Source organism: Notamacropus eugenii, chromosome 7, assembly GCF_028372415.1.
Source record: "Notamacropus eugenii isolate mMacEug1 chromosome 7, mMacEug1.pri_v2, whole genome shotgun sequence".
NCBI lineage: Eukaryota > Metazoa > Chordata > Mammalia > Diprotodontia > Macropodidae > Notamacropus > Notamacropus eugenii.
Window position 1 is genome coordinate 110,247,289 of NC_092878.1, and position 22,051 is coordinate 110,269,339.

At 39.1% G+C, this 22,051-nt stretch overlaps 1 pseudogene; it reads right to left on the reverse strand.

Moving 5' to 3' along the window:
* Positions 1-14,195: 14,195 nt before the first annotated feature.
* On the reverse strand, positions 14,196-14,946 carry LOC140513977 (phosphoglycerate mutase 1-like; annotated as a pseudogene).
* Between the last annotated feature and the right edge of the window lie 7,105 nt (positions 14,947-22,051).

Consider the following 22,051-nt stretch of genomic DNA (forward strand, 5'->3'; position numbering starts at 1 on the left):
TTTCTTGTTCCTGTTTATCTTTTAATGCTTCTCTTGACTCTTGTGCTTGAAAGTCAGATTTTGTCTTCAACTGTGGTCTTTTCATTGAGAAAGATTGAAAGTCCTTTATTTCATTGAATGACCATTTTTTTCCCCTGAAATATTATACTCAGTTTTGCTGGGTAGATTATTCTAGTCCTAGTTCCTTTGACCTCTGGAATTCATATTCTAAGCTTTCTGATCCATTAATGTAAAGACTTCCAGATTTTCTGTTATTTTGACTGTGTTTCCACAATACTTGCATTGTTTCTTTCTGGCTACTTGCATTATTTTCTCCTTGAGGCCTCCTTGGGCCTCTGAAATTTGGCTAAACTATTCCTTGGAGGTTTCCTTTTGGAATCTCCTTCAGGAGGGTATTGGTGAGTTATTTCAGTATCTATTACCCTCTGATACTAGAATATCAGGGCAGTTTTCCTTGATAATTCCATGAAAGATGATGTCTTGATTCTCTTTCTGATCATGGCTTTCAAGTAGTCCCATAATTTTTAAATTGTCCCTCCTGGATCTATTTTCCAGGTCAGTTGTTTTTCCAATGAGGTATTTCACATTGTCTTCTATTTTCTCATTTTTTAAAATTTTGTTTTGTAATTTCTTGGTTTCCATCTGCTCCATTCTAATTTTTATAGCACTATTTTCTTCAGTGCACTTTTGAACCTCCTGTTCCATTTGACTAATTCTGCTTTTTAAAGCATTCTTCTCCTCACTGGCTTTTTGGACTTCTTTTGCCAATTGAGTTAGCCTATTTTTAAGGGTGTTATTTTCCTCAGCATTTTTTGAATCTCCTTTAGTAAGCTGTTGACTCACTTTTCATGATTTTCTTGCATGACTCTCATTTTTCTTCCCAATTTGTCCCCCACCTCTGTTACTTGATTTTCAAAATCCTTTTTGAGCTCTTCCATGGCCTGAGACCATTGCATTTTTATTTTGGAGGTTTTGGATGAAGAAGCCTTAACTTTTATGTCTTCCTCTAATGGTATGCATTGTTCTTCCTCATCTGAAAAGATGGAAGAAAATATCTGTTCATCAAGAAAGTAACCTTTTATAGTCTTATTTTCTCCCTTTTTTTGGGCATTTTCTTAGCCAGTTACTTGACTTCTGAATCCTTTGTGAAGAGAAAGGTATACTTTAGGGACCTGTAAGTTCTCAGTTCCTCCAAGTTTGCACAATCAAGGGAGAGGAGTTTCTCCTCTCCTAGCCTGTGCCCTGATATGGGAGTTATCACAAGCTTTTTTGCTTAGGATGTGCAAGTAGAATTCCCTGTCCAGAGCCTCCACCACCTCCACCATATCAGTATTCTTCCCCACCGAGGACCTCTACGCAGGGATCAGATCCAGATCAGTAGCTCAATTCCCTCAGGGTTTTTAGCCCAAGGGCTCCAAAAATGGATACTGCTGCTGCAGTGGCTGCTGCTGGCTGGGCCAGATCTAGTTCCCTTCTCACCCAGGTGAAAAGGTTTTCTCACTGACCTTTGAAACTATCTTCAATGTTTGTGGGTTGAACAATCTGGGAACCACAACTGCTGCTGGGTATACCATCCCCTGAGGCCTGCTCTGGTCCTGTTCCTGCTGGTGCTGTATGGCTAAGGCTGGGCTGTGCTCTACTCCATACCTGGTGCAATAAAACTTTCCTGTTGGCCTTCCAGGATGTCTTGGACTGGAAATTTCTTTCACTTTGTCATTTTGTGGCTTCTGCTGCTCTAGAATTTGTTGAGAGTCATTTTTACAGGTATTTTATGGGCTATGGGGGAGAGCCTTTATAGCTCTGTCCTTCTACTCTGTCATCTTCCTCTGCCCTGCCCTTCCCTCCTGCCCCCACTCTTTAGATTTAAAGAAGAGACTGACGACTTCTGGCTTAGTTTCATCTGTTTATTCTTCTGAAATTTCTAGTGAGGGATCCTGAGGGATATCCTTTCTTAACCCAGGTCTACTAATAATTGTTTCTACATAACAGTTGGACTAGAAGGGATTATCTTGTGCCCAGGCTACTTCTTGTTTTTCTATTGCACTTCCTTTACAAGTAGGTGAAGGAGCATCATTTTCAGGTTTGCTGTATTTAGAGTAGAAGGCTAGGTTGTGAGTTCAAAGGAATTAATCTTTCCAATGTAACTAAATAGTGGGAAGGGTTATTTCTTCATCCAGTGAATAACCACCATCAAAGGATGAATCGATGCTCTGCATGAGATTGGCAAAAGAGCTGGACCAAGAATTGTCTACATAAGTAAAGAGTCAAGGAGAAACATGGAATGCTTATTCTGTGGCCCTGAAAACTGCTACATATGCTGGTATGTATGAAGCCCTACTTTAATAGTAGTTTGTTTGCTGGTGGCTCAAGTCTTGTCAATGCATTCTATCACTTTTTTATGTAATTATTAACGTCTCTCTGTTTGTGTTTGTGTGTGCGTATGTGTGTGTGTGTGTGTGTGTGTGTGTGTGTGTGTGTGTGTGTGTGTAGGAAATAAATACCGTCCTATACCAGGTTTATATTATATATTGAGTAATTTTATCCTCCCCTTTTGGGGAAACTCTAGACATGAACTAACACCTAAGCTAATTACCTCTCTTCATTCTCTGGGAGGTAAGTGTAAGGACCAGATTTTGAAGATTCTGACCATTGTTCTGTAAACCCCAATACAAAACCTGATACTGGTTACATATAAAGCATGTGTCCAGAGCCTTTTGGAGGAGAGAGTGGGTACAGAGCCCCGGTCCTCTGGTACTGATCACGATTCTTATTGCTAAATCTATTTATAGGTTTCAGAAACTCTATTGAAACAAATCAAATGTGATCAGGGTGGTTATTTATAAAAATGTAAACTAGAATGTGGAACCTTATTTAAAACATCATTCTTTTTGCAACCAACTCACTATGAGTCATTTCAGCCATATCTTAGAATATACATACAAATCTGCCTATAACTGTAGTTTTATATTAGTTTTATAAATAAATTCATATGCTTGTTAAAAAAAATACTTTTTTTTTCAAAAAGTAATTGTGAAAGGTAGGGCTACTGTGTAATTGGAGGGACCAGGAAGACTGGGCACAGAGGTGTGTCATTAAAATGTAAATGTGAAGGGGTTTTAAATGTTTAATGCAAGTCAAAAGAGGTTGCCTTTAACATGCAAATATGTATTGTGAATCCTTGAATGCTGATGTTGTAAAAGGAGATTATATTCAGTCTTGAAGGACTGAAGAGGACTTTCAAACTCTGCCAGGTGGGTGGGCTGCCCATTATTCCAGGCTGAGTTGTGAAATATTGAAAGATACTTAAGGAGGCAGTATTGCTTCCAAAGGTAGATTGAGAAATCGAGGTTAGCTGCTTGAGGACAGGAGAAGAGAAAAAGGAAGGATCTTAGGTTGTGAATTAAAATGGGGTTATGAAAGGGAGAGCAGGGTAGAAACCAGTTCCTAGGGTAGGAACCAGTTATTCACCAGTCCAGCTGGTGAGCAGTGGCTATAAATTCAGCTGATCTGAATAGAAGCCAAAGGCATCTGTGACATTTCTTTCACTTAAAGAGAACTGAAGTTTCTGAGAAAGGCCTTAATGTAAAGGCAAGGGAGGGAAGATGTTAATTTCTACCTGGCACTTTGCCTTTATATAATAATACTTCTCCCTGTTTGGTAATGCCTCCTCAGTGTTCATAAAAATGGTTAAATTAACCAGTATGGTAAACTAAATGAACAAATGGAAGACTACACCAGGTGCTGGACATTTTTGAAATAAATATTGCTTAGGGAAAAAAAAGTGAAATAAATTGTAATTCTAAATACATGTTACAACACTTTCTTACAGAGAAAGTGTGGGTGGAGGGGAGAGGAGTATCCAAGTGAACTTGGTCATTTAAGCTTATAAAATTCTGTATCTAAGTAATTACTTTGTTTATCCTAGCACTAACTACAAAGTTTTCAGGTAATTTTTAAGGCTTTGGCTTTCCTTATCTGTTCCTGATTTTCCCAGCTGATGAGTAATTGAGGAGCAAGCCCTTGAAATAGCAATGCTTTAAATGACTTTTCTTTCTTGACTGACTCAGTCACTCTTGAACCTCTTTTATTGAGTGCTTCCTGTTTCCAGAGCTCTTTATTTGACGGCAAAGAAAGGAGGAGGGGAGATGTGGAGAGAAACATCAAATCCGACAGTTTGCTGCCTTCATGGGATTCTTAATGTTGTATAACTTATTGCAAAAAGAGCAGGGTAATGATATCAGTAGCCTCCCACCTTCCCAAGAGGAAGAAACCATCTAGGAGGCTTAAACCCCTGAGGCACTCCTATTAAAGTCAAGGCTGCTGTAATAGCCCCAAAGTCCCCTTTTCCCATTGGTGGGAAGTTTAAGCATCCATCACTTACTAGTTCCCTAGTCACACCATTCCTTGGCAGCCTAGGTTCAGGTCCCTCATTCTTTCTGCTTGGTTTCTTGCCCTGCTTGAACCAGAGAACAATTCTAGAAAATTCCACCTGGACTTAGTTTGGGTGCCAGTCATCTCCTCTTTCAATTTTATGGAGAACTCACATAAGGTAAGTGTTCAGTGGTGGTCAGAAGAAGCCATGTGAGGACACTCTCAAGGTCTCTCTTAGGAACTGATGCTGGCACAGGACAATTCAGCATGGCATGCCCACATCAGAGAAGGCACTGTGCTATATGAGCAAAGTGAAATTGAAATAGCTCAAAGGAAATGCAGGATGTGCAAATTTAGGGATCCACCTGGAATGCTCACATAGGCTATTTGTGCCTGACCTGTGGTGGAGCATTCTGAAGTTCTCTTGGTCTGATCAGTCACAGTCTGACATATTGAAACCTGACTCTTGCATAGTGATGTCTTTTTGGTCTGCTTAGAGAATGAAAGACAAGAATGAAAGATACCAACCAATCAGTTGCATATACCTGGCGTTCATCCTTCCCTAATGCCTCCTTTTTATTTCCATTCAATAAATCTGGCTTGCATTATTTTCTCTCAGCTGAAGTTGTTTCCTTTCTTTCCTTCCTTCCTTCCTTCCTTCCTTCCTTCCTTCCTTCCTTCCTTCCTTCCTTCCTTCCTTCCTTCCTTCCTTCCTTCCCTCCCTCCCTCCTTCCTCCCTCCCTCCCTCCCTCCCTCCCTCCCTTCCTTCCTTCCTTCCTTCCTTCCTTCCTTCCTTCCTTCCTTCCTTCCTTCCTTCCTTCCTTCTTTCTTCCTTCCTTCCTTCCTTCCTTTGTTCCTTCCTTCCATCCTTCCTTTCTTCCTTCCATCCTCACTTTCCTTCTCTTTTTCCTCTCTCTTTCTTTCCTTCCTTTCTTTCTTTTCTCTAGTCTTGTGCTACGTTCTGTCTTGTGGTGCTGAATCCTTCCTTATATTGAAATTTGGGATCATAAACTTCACTGAAAGTATATGAGGACTAGTGGTGAACTTGTATTCAGGAATTCTGCATCGGAATTCTACTTTATTATACTACCTCATTCTTCCAGCAGCTGGGTTGTCCAGTAGATAGGGTGCTGGACCTTGAGTCAGGACGACCTGGATTCAAATTCACTTTCAGACACTTACTAGCTATGTGACACTGAGCAAATCACTTAATCTCTTAGTTGCCTCAGTTTCCCCAGTTACAAATTGGGGAAAATAATAGGACCTTCCTCTCAGGGTTGCTGTGAGGATCAAAAGAGATATTATTTATATGAAGTGCTTAGCAGTGCTTGACACTTCATGGATATTTAATAAATAATTTCCTTCCCTTTCTTCTGGGAATCTGGCAATTTGTTTAACCTCTCTGGGCCTCAGTTTTCTCATCGGGAAAAGAGAGGCAACAAAATTTATATTACCTACCTCACAGGGTTGTCATGAGGAAAATTTTTTGTAAACATTAAGCAATATATAAATATAAATTTTTGTTAGCTTTGATGCCCTTTCTCCTTTTGTCACTCTTTCATGCTTCTAGCACCCCCTTCTCCTTAACAATTCTTTTTTTTTATCTTCTATTTTCCTTTTCCAATAGCTCTGAGTTCTTTTACACACTGAAGGTGTGAAATGTCAGTGCTTCTTCTCCTAGCTCTTTGGAATCTGTCACTCAGATCTTGTTCCTTCAGCAGAACAGAACATAGTTCAAAATCTTGTAAATATCGTGAAGACAAAGTCAGACACAGAGTAAACAGAATTAAGTCAAACCCAACATGTGTTAAACACCTGTATCCTCAGATTTCTTTATAGGATGGACCTAGGGTCCAAATATAAGAAAAATTTACTCCCCTAGAGACCAGAAAAGCAAAGTAAGTAGTCTAGGAATTGGAGGTAGGAGAGGTTAATATGAAAGAGCCAGGGGCCAGCAAGAGTAAAAAAGAGTGACAGTGGGTAGTGACTGGAAGTTGCTTTGTCCTTGAAGGAATACAAGATAACTGAATACTATAATTTGTAATCCCCAGTTCCCTCACACTATAATACATTTTTGTGGTATACTTAGCTAACTGTATGGTAGGCTCTTATAGGAACAGAGTAAAGAAATTTAAATGCTGGCAAAGAAATAAACATTGGGCTAGAGCTGGGTAGGTAGTTCTAGGATGAGAAAGATACTCCCTTTTACTAATAATAATAGCTACCATTTATATGGCGCCTGCGATAAACACTTTACACATATTATATCATTTTATCCTCACAACAATCCTGGGAGACAGATTCTATTATTATTTTAACTTTACAGTTGGAGAAACTAGCACATGAAGAGGTTAGGTGACTTGCCCAAAGTCACACAGCCAGTAGTGACTAAAGCCATAATTCAACTCAGGTCTTTTACCCTGACTCCAAGACCAGCACTCTATTCATTTGACTCGCTATTTCTTTTTTTTTTTTTCCTTGAGTAATCACAGTCAACAGTGACACAGATAGATAGATAGATAGATAGATAGATAAATAGATAGATAGATAGATAGATAGATGGATGGATGGATGGATGGATGGATGGATGGATGGATGGATGGATGGACAGACAGGTCCAGCACTGTATCTTCTGAGTCACCTAGCTGTCCCTCTTCACTGTGACCTCTCAGGATAAAGCAAAAGCACCTAGGTGGCTTAGTGGATAGTGTTGAGTCTGGAGTCATACATTAAAAGCCACAAGGTGTGTGTGTGTGTGTGTGTGTGTGTGTGTGTGTGTGTGTGTGTGTGTATGTGTGTGTGTGTGTGTGTGTGTGTGTATGTGTGTGTGTGTGTGTGAGATCACTTTAGAATGTTGTGTGGAGTCCATTTACTGGTACTAGGATCTAAGATTTTAAGATTCATAGATGTCATCAAACTCCAACTCCTCAACAGATATGCAATTTAAGATGCAGACAGGTCAAATAATTTGCTGTTACATAATCTATTGATGTTCAAATCTGGCTCTTCTGATTTCCAATTCATTCCTCTTTTCCATATCACCATGCCTAGGTTTTATGCATTTATGTACAATTTTACATGTTTGTCATGACTTTCCCATTAAATGTTAATATCCTTGACCATTCTTGATGTCCTTGTATTTGTTCTTGTTTGTACCTTGATGGTACATTCTTCAATAAATCCATAAGAGAAAACACATTCATTGACATTTATCAAAGCTTTGAGATCTGATAACCCTAATTTTCTTTTAACCTTGATATTCATGGGACCACCTATTATAAGCAACAGTTCTAGTGACCTCTATAGTTAAGTCAGTTATAGACTATAAATCATGCACCGAATCACGAATTGTTCATCATGAGAACCTTTGTATTGATTCCCTAAATTCGTCTCTGGTTTCTGTTTTTAGCCATGAGAATATGGAGGTACAGAGAATAGACTGTAGACCTTTTGGTAAGCGTTGTGTCTTACTTATTTTCTTCAATATCTAATCGTATGGAGCATATTAAATTATTGACAAATGTGAATGAATGAGGTAAGAAGACTTGATGGGATGTGTGCTAAGATAGTTATTTCTAATAGACTATCTTTAGGTAAGGTCTTTACTCTGAATTTTATGACAGAGGAATATCTTTTCCTTCCCTAACAGTCACAGTAGTAAAAATATGCTTGTGAGCATCCATCAGCGATTTTTAATAGTCAATTGGGGCACATAGTTCAATGAAAAATGATTCAATGAGATGATAGAATAAGAAAATTAGAAAAAAATATGTCTCCCCCCCCCCCAAACCTAGGCTACACTGTCCCACAAGTATACATGTTATGTTGTCAGTGGGAAGAATGCTCACACATCAGGAATGTGTGCAGAGACACACGACGTTTCTGGCACAAGGGCTGCGTATGCATCAAGAGAACATATGTATCTAAGGCACCTGTGGATGAGTGTAAGGTCAGTTAGATCTTCCCTACCCATTAATAGGCCTCAAGTACCTTTTGTTAATTTTCTAATGAGGCACTGGTTCTCAAGGGTTGTGTTGCCCTCTGGCTTTGAAAAGTGTATAAATACTCTGAGGTGAGGTTTTACTTCGGAATGTACTCAATGGTAACGTTTATTAGGCCACAGGAGACTCTGGGCAGCCACTAAGGAGCCCCCTGGCTTTGAAAACCCAAATGTTGGCGCTTCTCTCTTTGGTAACTATGCATGAATGTCAGACAGTTGAATCTGACTGCTGATTTGTGATGTATGTATTGCTTAGAGTCAGACAGTTGGAAGCTCGATCTGCTGATTATTTCTTTGTGTTTTCTCTGAAGTTCAGGGTGCTGACATTTTCCCCTGAACCAAGTGAATGATATATATGTGCTTGATGATGGTGGTTGTTGACCACCTGTGCAGCAGGCTCTCCTGTGTATGCTGGGGTACTTGCTGATACAATGAGCAAGTCACATTTCTAATACAGAGAGATTGTAGATATCTCTAATGAGGCTACCATATCATTACCTCCAAGCTCATTTCTCATTGGTTTTAGGTGCATATAGATCCAGTCTGTGCTGGAATGCTGCTCCATTAAACACTGCTTGACTTGATTGCTTCTGCTGAGAGTTAACTACCTCACTTGATGCTCTTTTAATAGATGGTGATTTTTACGTGCCTCTCTGCGGAACTCTATGCCACTAGAACCCCACCAAACACATGGCTATGTAGTTTCTCTGGTTCTAGTTGCTGGCTTCAGCTAAAGTCTTTTTGTATAGTGTTGTTATCTTCTACTCAGGAAGAGAGGACCCTGTGCCCTGGAGGTTGGGGTGATAGGAGTTGGGCCATTTTCATTTATAGAATATCCTATTTATTGCTTTTTGGTATTTGGGCTAGAGTGACTTTCATCTCCAACAGATGCTTTATGTAAGGCTCCAATTTCATTTAGACACTAAGAAAGCCTCCCTCCAAGTTGACTTAATTTTTTCTTTCCAGTGAACTTCCCGGTAATTGGCTTGGGTCTTCATGGGAAATTAGCTTATGGTGATCATTCTTTATATTCTGACCTACACCCCAATACACTCACATGGAATCTCTCAATCTACATGTCATGTATTCATCAACACAACAGGCTGTACAACCAATAACTACCAAAGAGTTTGGTTTGTCTAGCTTTCTCAGCTCCAACTCCAACTCCATTTCTCATCTAGCTATGTTGCTTGTGAGGAAGGCATGGAGACAAACCAAAGAACAGTAGCTCAATTTGTTTTTCTAATCTGCTTAGTTATATCCCTGGTCTTTCATTCGTATCTGGCCAGCCACATCCTAAAGGGGTTTTGAGTTCACATATACATACATATATATATATATATATAGATAGATAGATAGATAGATAGATAGATAGATAGATAGACAGAGAGATAGATATATACACAGATATAGATATATATCTAGATATATATATATATATCAAACACCTTTTTGGGGAATAGTGTACCTTATATTTCATTTGGAAGACCATGAACATACACACACACATATACACATATAATGCATGTGTGTGTGTGTGTGCATGTATTCAATGTTGGTCAAATCCAAAGTTCTTGAGAGAGACCTTGAGAGTGTTCTTGTATAGCTTCTTATAACCACTCTGTGATCACCTGCTCCATGTGAGTCCTCCATAAAATAAACTTTTTGACTGTGCATCATGGCAGACACTGGCACAAGAGCGCTCAACATCAGAAAGGGTGCTGTGCTCTTGGAGCAAAGCAGAATTGATGTTCAAATTTGGGATATCCACCCCAAATATTCACATGGACTATCTGTGCCCAACCTGTGGCAGAGCATTCTGAGTTTGTATTGGTCTGATCAGCCACAGTTGGATACAATGAAATTTCACTTTACAATGGTGATGTCATTTTGGTCTTCTTCGAAGAGGAAGGACAACAACCATTCAATGTTGGTTCTCATTTTGGGTGCATATAAGGCTTAATGAAGACTTTTTGATTGACAAATCATTTGCTAAGAAGAAATAAAAAGAAAGATCTGTTAGACAACAAAAACATACCAAAATGATGTACAAGATTTCTTATCAATAACAGATCATAATGATTACAAGTGGCAGCCACTAATCCAATTTGGTAGTTTAAAAAAAGGAGGCCAATCAGTTGATAAAATGAAGACTATCCCCAGAAATTGATGCTTGGAAATTTAGGTGAATTTAGCTATATTTGGATGTCTCAGAATGGGGGGAGCATCTGCTAGAAGTAAGTTGTGCCTATTCTAACTTCCCTTCTATCTTTAAACTTACCTTTCCAAATGGAAAGTACTGATTAGTACCAGTGTCTTTTAAATTTTGGCTTAGGTTCAGCAGTACATATAACAGAAAGTAGTAGCAAGTCTTGCAGTGAAATGATTAATTTTGGGGGGGTATCAGAAGAGGTGATTTTATCGGTATGGGCAACTGCTGGTCCACGAAGGCAGATCAAGAACTTGCATGAGATAATAAATTCAAAGCTGTAAGGGACCTTAGAGGCCCTCATTTCCAACCCCTGCATTTTACAGATGAGGAAACTGAGTCTCCCAGAGTTTAAGTGACTTATTCAAGGCCACAGATCTAGCAAATATCCAATGTAGGATTTCATCCTAGGTCTTCCTGCCTTTAAGTCCCAGTGCTTTATTCCCTATATTATGTGACCTTTTTATTCTTGATTATCTTAAATTTCATTACTCAGCCAGTATGGGTCAGAGGCAAGACTTTAACTCTTGGCTTTCTCAATTCTTCAGACCTGCTCTCTATCCAATAAGATAAAGGCAAAGTAGATCTGAAAAATTCTATCAATGAAGTCAGAAGAAATGCATTACAGAGAGAGAGACATCTAATCTTAAGCAATGGATGCCAAGTATAGCTATAATCAGCCATTGCACAATTGATAGTACAGTGACATTTTGTCTACTTGTACACAGAGAAAGAGATGCTTAACTTCTCCAATGCTGAAACAAATTGTTCACTGTTGGGTATCAAACAGCTTGGCAACTAGCAAATATCCTGCAAGCATTTTCATTTCATCTGATGCCAAGGAACTGAGCTAAAAAAAAGTTTCAAAATGACTAAAATGAGTTTCATCCACAGCCATGAGTTTAAAGCAGTAGCTTCCATGTTTTTTGGCATACATTTTAAAAACTGACTCTTAGCTTGAATTTGCATGGCAAATGGAGTGACTGCATATCACCTGACAACATAATAAAACATTTTCCATATTGGACTTTTAAAACAATATTACTCAAGGGCTAGCATCTCAAACAAACAAAACACCTTGTACGCAAAGACAACCCATACTTGTTCCAAGAAGTCAGCAAGCCTGTCTAAAACCATGCCATGAAAGTAAAGTGTAAGAACATGCTCTCCTCCTGAAGTGAGCATCCAAATCACAAATACTAAAACAATACTGTTTTCATACCTGGCCTTCATTCTTGATCCTAGCAGCTTTATAACATCAGTGTTTCATAGAAATAAGAAAAACAGAACAGGATACAGACATTTCTCCCTTCTCTTACCTGTTCTGCATAGATGAGGTAGTAAGATAAAATCAATTCGTTTTACTGCTAACCCAGGCCATAAATTGTTATTGTCCTGGGGCTCGCAGAAATCTTCAGCAGACATCCTCCATATTGCCTTCATTGTTAGTGTTTTACTATATGATCATTATTCTTAGGTAGAATCAGGCTAACACATAGACAGAGTAAGCAGTCTCCTATGTGTAATGATCTGAGAGGTCCAGGACAACATATCTGCTCCTAAATATATCTCCTGTCCTCATACCATCATGATATAAATTCCTATCTGCTATTCTCTCTCTCCTTATGTCTCATTCTGGAACCTATTCCTCATCCTCACAGTGATGTCTAACCCCTCCCTCTGTCTACTCTCAGTCCATGAGCATTGATCTGCCTTCACTTTTTTTCCTTCCAAAATATGGTCATATAATTTACAAATTCAGTTTATATTATTCTTTACTTCCAAATCCCAGCCCCCTTGTCTGGGTGCTACTTATGTCTTGCCACACTCCAATCCTGAATTACTTTTATCCTAGCATTTTTAAGTACTTATTATGTGCTAGGCACAGTGGTATGTGCTAAGAATACATATACAAATAGATAGAAAGACCGTCCCTGTTCTAAAAAACCTTACATTTCAATGAAGGAAGTCAGCATTTAAAAGATAGGTTAAAAAGTCTGTAAAGGGGCACTTTGAAAAGGTACCTTTGTGGAGTTATGGTAAAGAATGTCCCATGGCGAAACTTAGTAGTGAAGTCTGGAGAAAGATGAGGACATGGTTGGATGGGGCCTTCTGCTGAAAGTGGAGGTTCTGGGAAGAAGTAGGTAATCAGAATGGAGAGGTCCCATAGACAGGGAACAATTTTAACGTGAGAAGTAATTCTGAAGTCAATTTCCAGGTTGAAGAGTAATGGCATGGTAGAAAAAGTCCTACGGAGATGAATCAGAAGTACGGTCTGGAGTGGAATATGCCTCTTCCCTCTTCTGCTCATAAACTGGAAAAATTCATACAACCCTGTTGATAGAGTCCAATACAAATTCATGTTCTCCTGTGTCAAGCTTAGACTTTTACTGACACAAAGCAATCATTTTACTATTTCCTAATAGATGATGAATCCAAAATTTTTCTTCTATTTTTAAAACATCCAAATAAACCACACCCCTTTCTCTGAGTAGAGGACATTTCCTTCAACTTCAATGAGAAAATACAGGCCAATTTCCCTGTCTTCCTATTTCTCCCCTTCCTTATATCTCAAAATCTCATCATCACAAGCCTCAATTTTCTCCTCCTTTATTCAACTCTGATGAAAAATCTTTCTTCTTCCAAAGCATATCCTCAATTCCAGCTCCTCTTATCTCTTCCCTCTGATAGGTTGTTCCCATTTCTCTCTCATTTTAAATGTTGGTCTCTCTTCTTTGCTCCTTTTTTTTTTTTTAATTTCACATCACTCCTTTATTCTAATGAACAACACAAAAAGGGGGGGGGGGGGAGGTAGAATTAGTACAGTTATGCTAAAACTGATGAGGACCCGGGTTGTTGGACATAAGATGGAAGCAATGGGACGTTGAGACACATTTCAACATGATCGAGGGGCATTTCACTGCCACAGAACAGAACAGGGGCTATAAAATACACAATGAGATATACTCATCCACCCTTTAGAAATTAAAGAACTCTTTCCTTCTCTGACTGGGCTTGAGATTTCTGATGACTACCAAGTGGGACACTTTAATTCCAAAAGCCACTAATAACCAGTCTAGAAGGATTTTTTTTTTTGTTTTTTGGGGTTTTTTTTGTGAAAGTAAATGTGACAAGTAAATATTAGGACATAATCTCAAATTCCCAGATACATTTTTCTTGGATTAGGGAAGAAATAAAATTTTCATGATTCACTAAATGACCACCTGGGTTATAGGCAACTTCCTACAGCAGCTCCTGAGAGGGCTGCCCTATGGTCAGGGCTGGCTTATAGGAATAATTGGACCAATTGCTTCTTCCAACTCCCCACATGAGTCACTTCTTTCTACATCCCCATCCCTAACCCCAGCCAGGTCCTTACTGAGACAAAATGCCCAGGAGGCATTCTGACTAATGTGGTTGAGGCAACAAGAGAGAAAAGAATTGGTCTGAAATAGGGAGGAAATGAGAAAAGGAACCACCAGTCCCCCACCTGAAGCCATGTGGTATGATCCCTAAGGCAATGGTCGGCATGTGGAGCAGGGTGGGGACACATGTGGTGGGGACAGTGAGCAGGGAAGAACCTGGCTACTGCAGGCATGTGCTGGGAGCCCACATTCACTTCTTGGTCTTGTCTTGGGCTGCCACGGCTGCCATGACTTTGGACACAATCTCTTCATCCCCAAGGAACTGCATGGGCTTGATGGGCTTCAGATTCTTGTCCAACTCATACACAATGGGACCGGCAGTGCGCAAATTCAGTTCCAAGATTGCTTCTGCAGACAGACTTTCAAGATGTTTGACAGTCCTTTGAAGACTATTGCCATGGGCTGCAATCAGAACACATTTGCCTTCCTTGATCTGGTGGACAATTTCCTCATTCCAGAAAGACAGAGCCCAGGCAGTGGTGTCTTTCAGGCTCTGACATGAAAGCAGCTGATCCTCAATCAGATCTGCGTAGTGACAGTCCTTGCTGATGTTGCTGTAGAAGGGGTGGTCAGGCTCCATTGGAGGTGGTGGGATGTTGTAGGATCATCGCCAGATCTCACCATGCTTAGCAATGATCTCTGCCTTGTTGAGATCTGTCAGATCTCCATAGTGCCACTCACTGAGGCACCAAGTCCTCACTACTGGCAACCATATCTGGTCAATGGCTTCTAGTACTGTCCAAAGGGTACAAATTGCTCTCTTATGGATGGAAGTGAAGCAGATATCAAATTCATAACCAGCATTTCGCAGCTCCTGGCCACCACGCTTGGCGTTCTCATGCCCAGCGAGGCTCAGTCTGCTTTGTACCACTGCTGAAGTGATTCTTCAGGTTCCAGATGCTCTCTCAATGCCAGATCAGCACCAGCTTGTAGGAAGTCATAGCAGGGTGGGGGCTGGGGCAGCAGTGAGCAAGCAGACCAGCGCATAGGCAAGCATGCACTTTTCTTTGCTCTTTTTTATACTCAAAACATTTAATTAGTATAGCATATTAAACCCAACATGTCCAAATCTGAATTCATTATAATTTCTCTAAACACATTTTGAGAAATTCTTTATTTTTCTTGAGAGAAGACGTCTAGTCTTCTGGGTTTATTAGAGTCATCCAAATCTCTCTCACTCATTCCTCTTATGTAAGCAATATTTAATCTAGAGGTGGGGAACCTGCAGCCCCTAAGCCACATAAGAACTTCTAAGTCCCTGAGTGCAGCCTTTTGTCTGAGTTCAAGTTTTGCTGAACAAATACTTTTCTTAAGGATTTTTAGTGAATGAATGAGAGACTACAACGATATTAACACACTCACTAATAACTATTGTTTTTGTTGTAATCAATTGTAGTTGCATTTTTCACAGTTGATAAAATCAGTAATATAAATATAAAAAATAGAAATATAAAATGCTGACTTTGCAATTCATGATGTTCCATGCTGTAGGTACTTAATTATTTCCTTATGGTAAAGAAGCCCCAAAGCATTTTTTCATGACTTGTATTTTGTTTCAATATGTATATGCAGTGGCCTAGACTGAGGAATGATTTTTTTTTATTATTTATTTTTTTAAATTTTTATTTGCTTTATTTTTTTCAAATTAATTTATTTATTTAACTTTTAACATTCATTTTCACAAAATTTGGGGTTCCAAATTTTCTCCCCATTTGTTCCCTCCCCCACCCCAAAACACCAAGCATTCTAATTGCCCCTATCACCAATCTGCCCTGTCTTCTATCATCCCTCCCTTCCCTTGTCCCCATCTTCTCTTTTGTCCTGTAGGGCCAGATAACTTTCTATACCTCATTGCCTGTATTTCTTATTTCCTAGTTGTATACAAGAACAATACTCAATAGTTCTTCCTAAAACTTTGAGTTCCAACTTCTCTTCCTCCCTCTCTCCCCACCCATTCCCTTTGGAAGGCAAGAAATTCAATATAGGCCATATCTGTGTAGTTTTGTAAATGACTTCTGTTGGGGGTGTAAGCTCAGTTCCATGTGGACAGTCTCGGGAGGGTAAAGGTGAGGACTTCTAAACCTTAGAGTTCTCATGAGGCCCCCCAGGGAACAGCAGGAAATTGAGGTGTGAGACTGGGCTATCTCGTGCATTTCCATCTCTTCCCGTGAGAAACGTGCTGGGAGAGAGCATCCCTGCCCTCGAGATTGGCCCGGGGTCTGAGCACACCTATTGTTGTCTAACAGGCACGGTATTCAGGTGCAAACTATGTGGCAGGAGAGCTTAAGTAGGGTCAGGAAAGTCTGAAGGTGTTCTTAGCGCTGAGGGGCCCTTAGAGGACAGAAGGCCCCTCTTCCCTCTCTCCTCTCTTCTTTCTTCCCTCTCCCCTCTCTCCCCACTTCCACTTCTGCTTCCATTCTCTTACTGTAAGATCTTTGCCTCCTTGGGAGATTTCTCTCTCCTCAGGAAGAGTTACCCCTGCACATGTAACTAAGACCCTGAATAAAGCCTAACCCTTGTTCGACTCTGGAAAGTCTCTTCTCTCATACGTTTATCTGGTTTGGCCAGCCGAAGACCTGCAATAGGTAAGGTAAGACTCGGGTAGCCCTTAGGCCTCTAGGCCTGACAGACTTCCATAATAGTTATGTTGTGTAACACTAACTATATTTCCCTCCATCCCATCCTGCCCTGCGTTTCTTCTATTTTCTCTTTTGATCCTGTCCCTCCCCAAGAGTGTTGACTTCAAATTGCTCCCTCCTCATATTGCCCTCCCTTCCATCATCCCTCCACCCTGCTTAACCCCTTCTCCCCCACTTTCCTGTATTGTAAGATAGGTTTTCATACCAAAATGAGTGTGCATTTTATTCCTTCCTTTAGTCAAATGTGATGAGAGTAAACTTCATGTTTTTCTCTCACCTTCCCTCTTTTTTCCTCCACTAAAAAGTCTTTTGCTTGCCTCTTTTGTGAGAGATAATTTGCCCCATTTCATTTCTCCCTTTCTCTTCCCAATATATTTCTCTCACCCCTTAATTTCATTCTTTTAAGATATGATCCCATCCTATCCAATTCACTCTGTGCTCTGTGTGTGTGTGTGTGTGTGTGTGTGTGTGTGTAAAATCCCACCAACTACCCAGATACTGAAAAGTTTCAAGAGTTACAAATATTGTCTTTCCATGTAGTTCAGTTCAACTTTAGTAAGTCCCTTATGACTTCTTTTTGCTGTTTACCTTTCCATGCTTCTCTTCATTCTTGTGTTTGAAAGTTAAATTTCCTTTTCAGCTCTGGTCTTTTCATCAAGAATGCTTGAAAGTCCTCTATTTCATTGAAAGAACATTTTTTCCCCTGAAGTATTATACTCAGTTTTGCTGGGTAGGTGATTCTTGGTTTTAGTTCTAGTTCCTTTGACTTCTGGAATATCTTATTCCACGCCCTTCGATCCCTTAATGTAGAAGCTGCTAGATCTTGTGTTATCCTGATTGTATTTCCACAATACTTGAATTGTTTCTTTCTAGCTGCTTGCAATATTTTCTCCTTGACCAGGGAACTCTGGAATTTGGCCACAATGTTCCTAGGAGTTTCTCTTTTTGGATCTCTTTCATGCGGTGTTCTGTGGATTCCTTGAATACTTATTTTGCCCTCTGGTTCTAGAATCTCAGGGCAGTTTTCCTTCATAATTTCATGAAAGATGATGTCTAGGCTCTTTTTTTGATCATGGCTTTCAGGTAGGCCCATAATTTTTAAATTGTCTCTCCTGGATCTATTTTCCAGGTCAGTTGTTTTTCCAATGAGATATTTCACATTATCTTCCATTTTTTCATTCTTTTGGTTTTGTTTTGTGATTTCTTGGTTTCTCATAAAGTCATTAGCCTCCATCTGTTCCATTCTAATTTTGAAAGAACTTTTTCTTCAGTGAGCTTTTGAACTTCCTTTTCCATTTGGCTAATTTTGCGTTTTAAAGTATTCTTCTCCTCATTGGCTTTTTGAACCTCTTTTGCCAATTGAGTTAACCTATTTTTCAAGGTGTTATTTTCTTCAGCATTTTTTGGGTCTCCTTTAGCAAGCTGTTGACCTGCTTTTCATGCTTTTCTTGCATCTCTTTCATTTGTCTTCCCAGTTTTTCCACTACCTCTCTAACTTGATTTTCAAAATCCTTTTTGAGCTCTTCCATGGCCTGAGCCCATTGAATATTTATTTTGTCTGTTTTGGATACAGAAGCCTTGACATTTATGTCTTTCCCAGATGGTATGCATTGTTCTTCCTCATCAGAAAGGAAGGGAGGAGATATCTGTTCACCAAGAAAGCAACCTTCTATGGTCTTATGTTTTTTCCCCTTTCTGGGCATTTTCCCAGCCAATGAGTTGACTTCTGAGCTTCCTCTTCACACCCACTGAGGTTTGATTTTTGATTGACTAAATGTACATAAGTATAATTGTTAAGTTCTGAAATTAAAATTTTATACTTTATTCCCCATCAGAAAACTTTTTTAAAGGGAATTTTGTTAATATTATATCCTAATCTTTTGTGAAATCTTGTAAATTTTGCTCTCACAGTGTCTCTTGCATTTGTCCACTTATCTTCATTCAAATGGCCACCATCTCAGTTTGTTTATTCGTTAAGTCTCTCCTTAACTATTCCAATATCTCCATAAAGCCAGTGTATCCTTTCTTCCTTCAGTACTCCATAAAACTTCCAAAGAGACATCAAGATAGCATATTTCTGACCATGCCATTCCCCTCATCACAAAGTGGAGTGGCTTCCTCTTGCCTCTAGGATCAAATACAAAATCCTCTCTTCAACATTTAACACCCTTCATCATCTGATTCTTTTCAACCTTTCCAGACTCATTGCACATTACTTTCCTTCAACTACTCTATGCTCATTACCTATTCTATTGTCTGTTCCACTTATACAGAATTCTACTTCCCAACCCTCTGCCTTTGTACAGATTGTACTTTCTGCCTAAATTATTTCCACCTCTTGCTTCTTGGTACTTCTACCTCTCTTCAAGCTTGGCTCAGGTGCTGACTTCCAGATAAGACTATTTCAGATTCCTGCAGCTGCTAATTCCTCACCAAATTACTTCTAGGGCGTCTCAATGACTGGAACATAGTGTACATTTGGTCTTTCTACACTATTTCCTTTAAAATGTGAATGTTCCTATAACAGGAAAGTGCATGGAGCTACAACAAGGTTGTCAGAATAACTCTGCCAGATCTATTTCTTCCATGCTAAGAAGGAACTAGGGCAACATGAGATTGTTTGACTCAGTTGTATTTTGATGAGAGAAGGGGAAACACCAAAAAGAAGCTCAGAATGGAAGAGTAGAAGAGATTATAAATAGACTGCCTACTTCACAGTTACCCTAGGACTAACTCTGTATGCCAAAATAAAAGACAAGAAATCAAGAGTCTGTCCCTGTCTTTAATTTCCACTCAGATCCTATATTAAAGATATGAGGAAAATAAAACTCTGTTGGTGGATCAGTCAGTCATCTGTTTTATTTAAATGTATTTATCAAATATTTGACAATGTTAAAACAATTTCATCTACTACATTTTTGTTATTTTGGAACTTTCTCTGTTTAATTGGTTTTTAAATAATGTATACTTATATATATATGTGTGTGTGTGTATTACATATGTGTGTGTTATGTATGTGTGTATATATATATATATACATATTATATATATATATATATATATATATAGGCATATAGACTCATTTATATCTATTAGTTCAACAAAATAGTATTCAGAATGGGTGATCATGAAAAGAGGGCCATAAATTTTATGTTGATAAGATAATTGTGACATTTTAATTAGGGAAGATGAAATTATAACATTGGCTATGCCCTCAACTAAATCAGATGGAAATCCACTTATAAAATGTTTAAGTACTAAGGAGTTGCCTGAGACACACAGAAGTTCAATGACTTATCCAGAGTAACATGAAACTAGTCAATGTTAGAGCTGGAATTTGAGTCCTGATTTGTTTGATGCTAAAACCAACATTCTATCATATCATGATGTTTTAAGGTTATACTATTCTGATACATATCCATAGTGTTGTTATAAAAATGGAGTTCCATCAATCAATAAACATACAAAACCGAAATTAAAGCAGTTTGTTCATTAAAAAAGCTTGCATTTTAATGGGGAAGAAAAACTCTAAATATTCAAATATATGCAGAATACATACAAAATGAAGGCAAGATTTTTGGGGGCTGGAGTAGGAGGATGACCCTAGGCACTGAATAGATAAGAAAAGGCTTCATTTTAGGGCCACTCAGCTTCATGATAAAAACTTCCCAGTCTTTGAACTTGACAGTCTTTCATTTCCATGATGGTTTTAATAATGATAAAAAGTTATATAATTCCTTAATAAATCCATATTCTTTCCTTAAAAACCTTCCCCCCACCAACTCCACCTCCATATGGTAGGCTATACCTGAATCTGGGGCACTCAGTGATTTTTTTGTAATGAGATTTTAATTTAAAAAGCAAAAACAAAAACAGAAAAAAAAAACTAGCAAGAATTCCCTAAGCAAGTTTTTTTCTCCCTAACTTCAGTCAGCCAACACCAATTGAACAGATGGTCTTTCAAGTACTTTTGTATCCTGCCAGATGAAAGACCAGAATGAACTGAGAAGGGGAATGGTAAGAGCGCAGGAAGGAAGACTGCATGAGCAACATATTATATAACTCCCCCTCCCCCTGGCTTGATGTTCATGGTATCTACACTTCCTCAGTTAGAGTAACTATGTAAAATGCACTTTTTAATTCCCAATGAAGGGTACAGGAAGGAAGTTCCATTTATCAATAAAGGATAATGTCACCAAATAGCCAGGAGCCCTGTAAGCTATTTTGAGAATTAGAATCAACAAGGAATATTCTATAGGAAACCCTTTGAATTCCTAGCTTTGCCCTTCTGGTAATGAATATCTGCCATGTGTTGTGCCAACGAGAATTGTCAGCAATGAAGACAGCTAATGTCCCAGACATACTGAGTGGACACTGAGGAGCTACCCTCAGAGTCTTTCTTTTATATCATGGTGGAAATATCTGATGAGATACTGATTTCTCTGGAGTACTTTTCTAGTTTTGTTCTTACCTGTTACAGATACAGCAAATTAGTGGAGTTCTCCATTCACGGAACTTTGAAAGGCAGTGCATTATAGTGGAAAGCAATTCTGCCTATTACACTTGCTAGCAGTATAACCATAGGTGAGTCATTTAACTTCTGTGGTCTTTGGTTTCCTTATGTGTAAAATGAGATTATCTTTAGTATCTATTTCAGAGTGTTCTAGTGAGGATCAGATGCTGGACTGTATTTAAAACTCTTTGCAAACCAAATCCTATAGAAATTTTGACTATTATCATCAACGTGGAACTTGATGGCTCAGTAGCTTTAAGTAGCACTTTGGTGAAGAGCTGCAAGGCAGCCCTAGAATCACAGACTCTGAACAGTGGGAAGAACCACATAAACCAGATAATCTATAAATGACCAAAAATTTCCAGGTTGTCATCCAGCCTCCATTTGGAGCCTGCAGTGAGGAGTAACCACTATTTCTCAAAGCAACCCATTGCAACTTTGGATAGTTCTAGTTTTTCAGAAGCTTTGTCTTATGTCAAGATAGAATATGCCTCTCTTCAAGTGCCCTCTATTGCTCTCTCTGCCCTCTGAGATTAAGAAGAACAAATCAGATCTTTTTTCTTCATAACAGCCATTCAAATACTTTAGGATGGATTTCCTGGTTTCTTTTCTCTGACCTAAACATCCTGACATTGGTCATAAACTCTCTCTTCTCCATATCTCACTTCCTCTTGACATCACAATCTCTTTTCTCTAGTCTCTGATTAGAAAAAACAAATATTTTTCTTTTCCTTTCTGAGGTGAAGCTCTCTTCCATGGACCCTTGATCTCATACCATCCCACTTCTCGATAAACCTTCCCCCCCCCACTATTATCCCCCTCTTTCCAATATTAGCTCTGTCCCTAGTTACTTGTTCCTTTCCTACTGCCTACACACATTGCCAGATCTTCTCC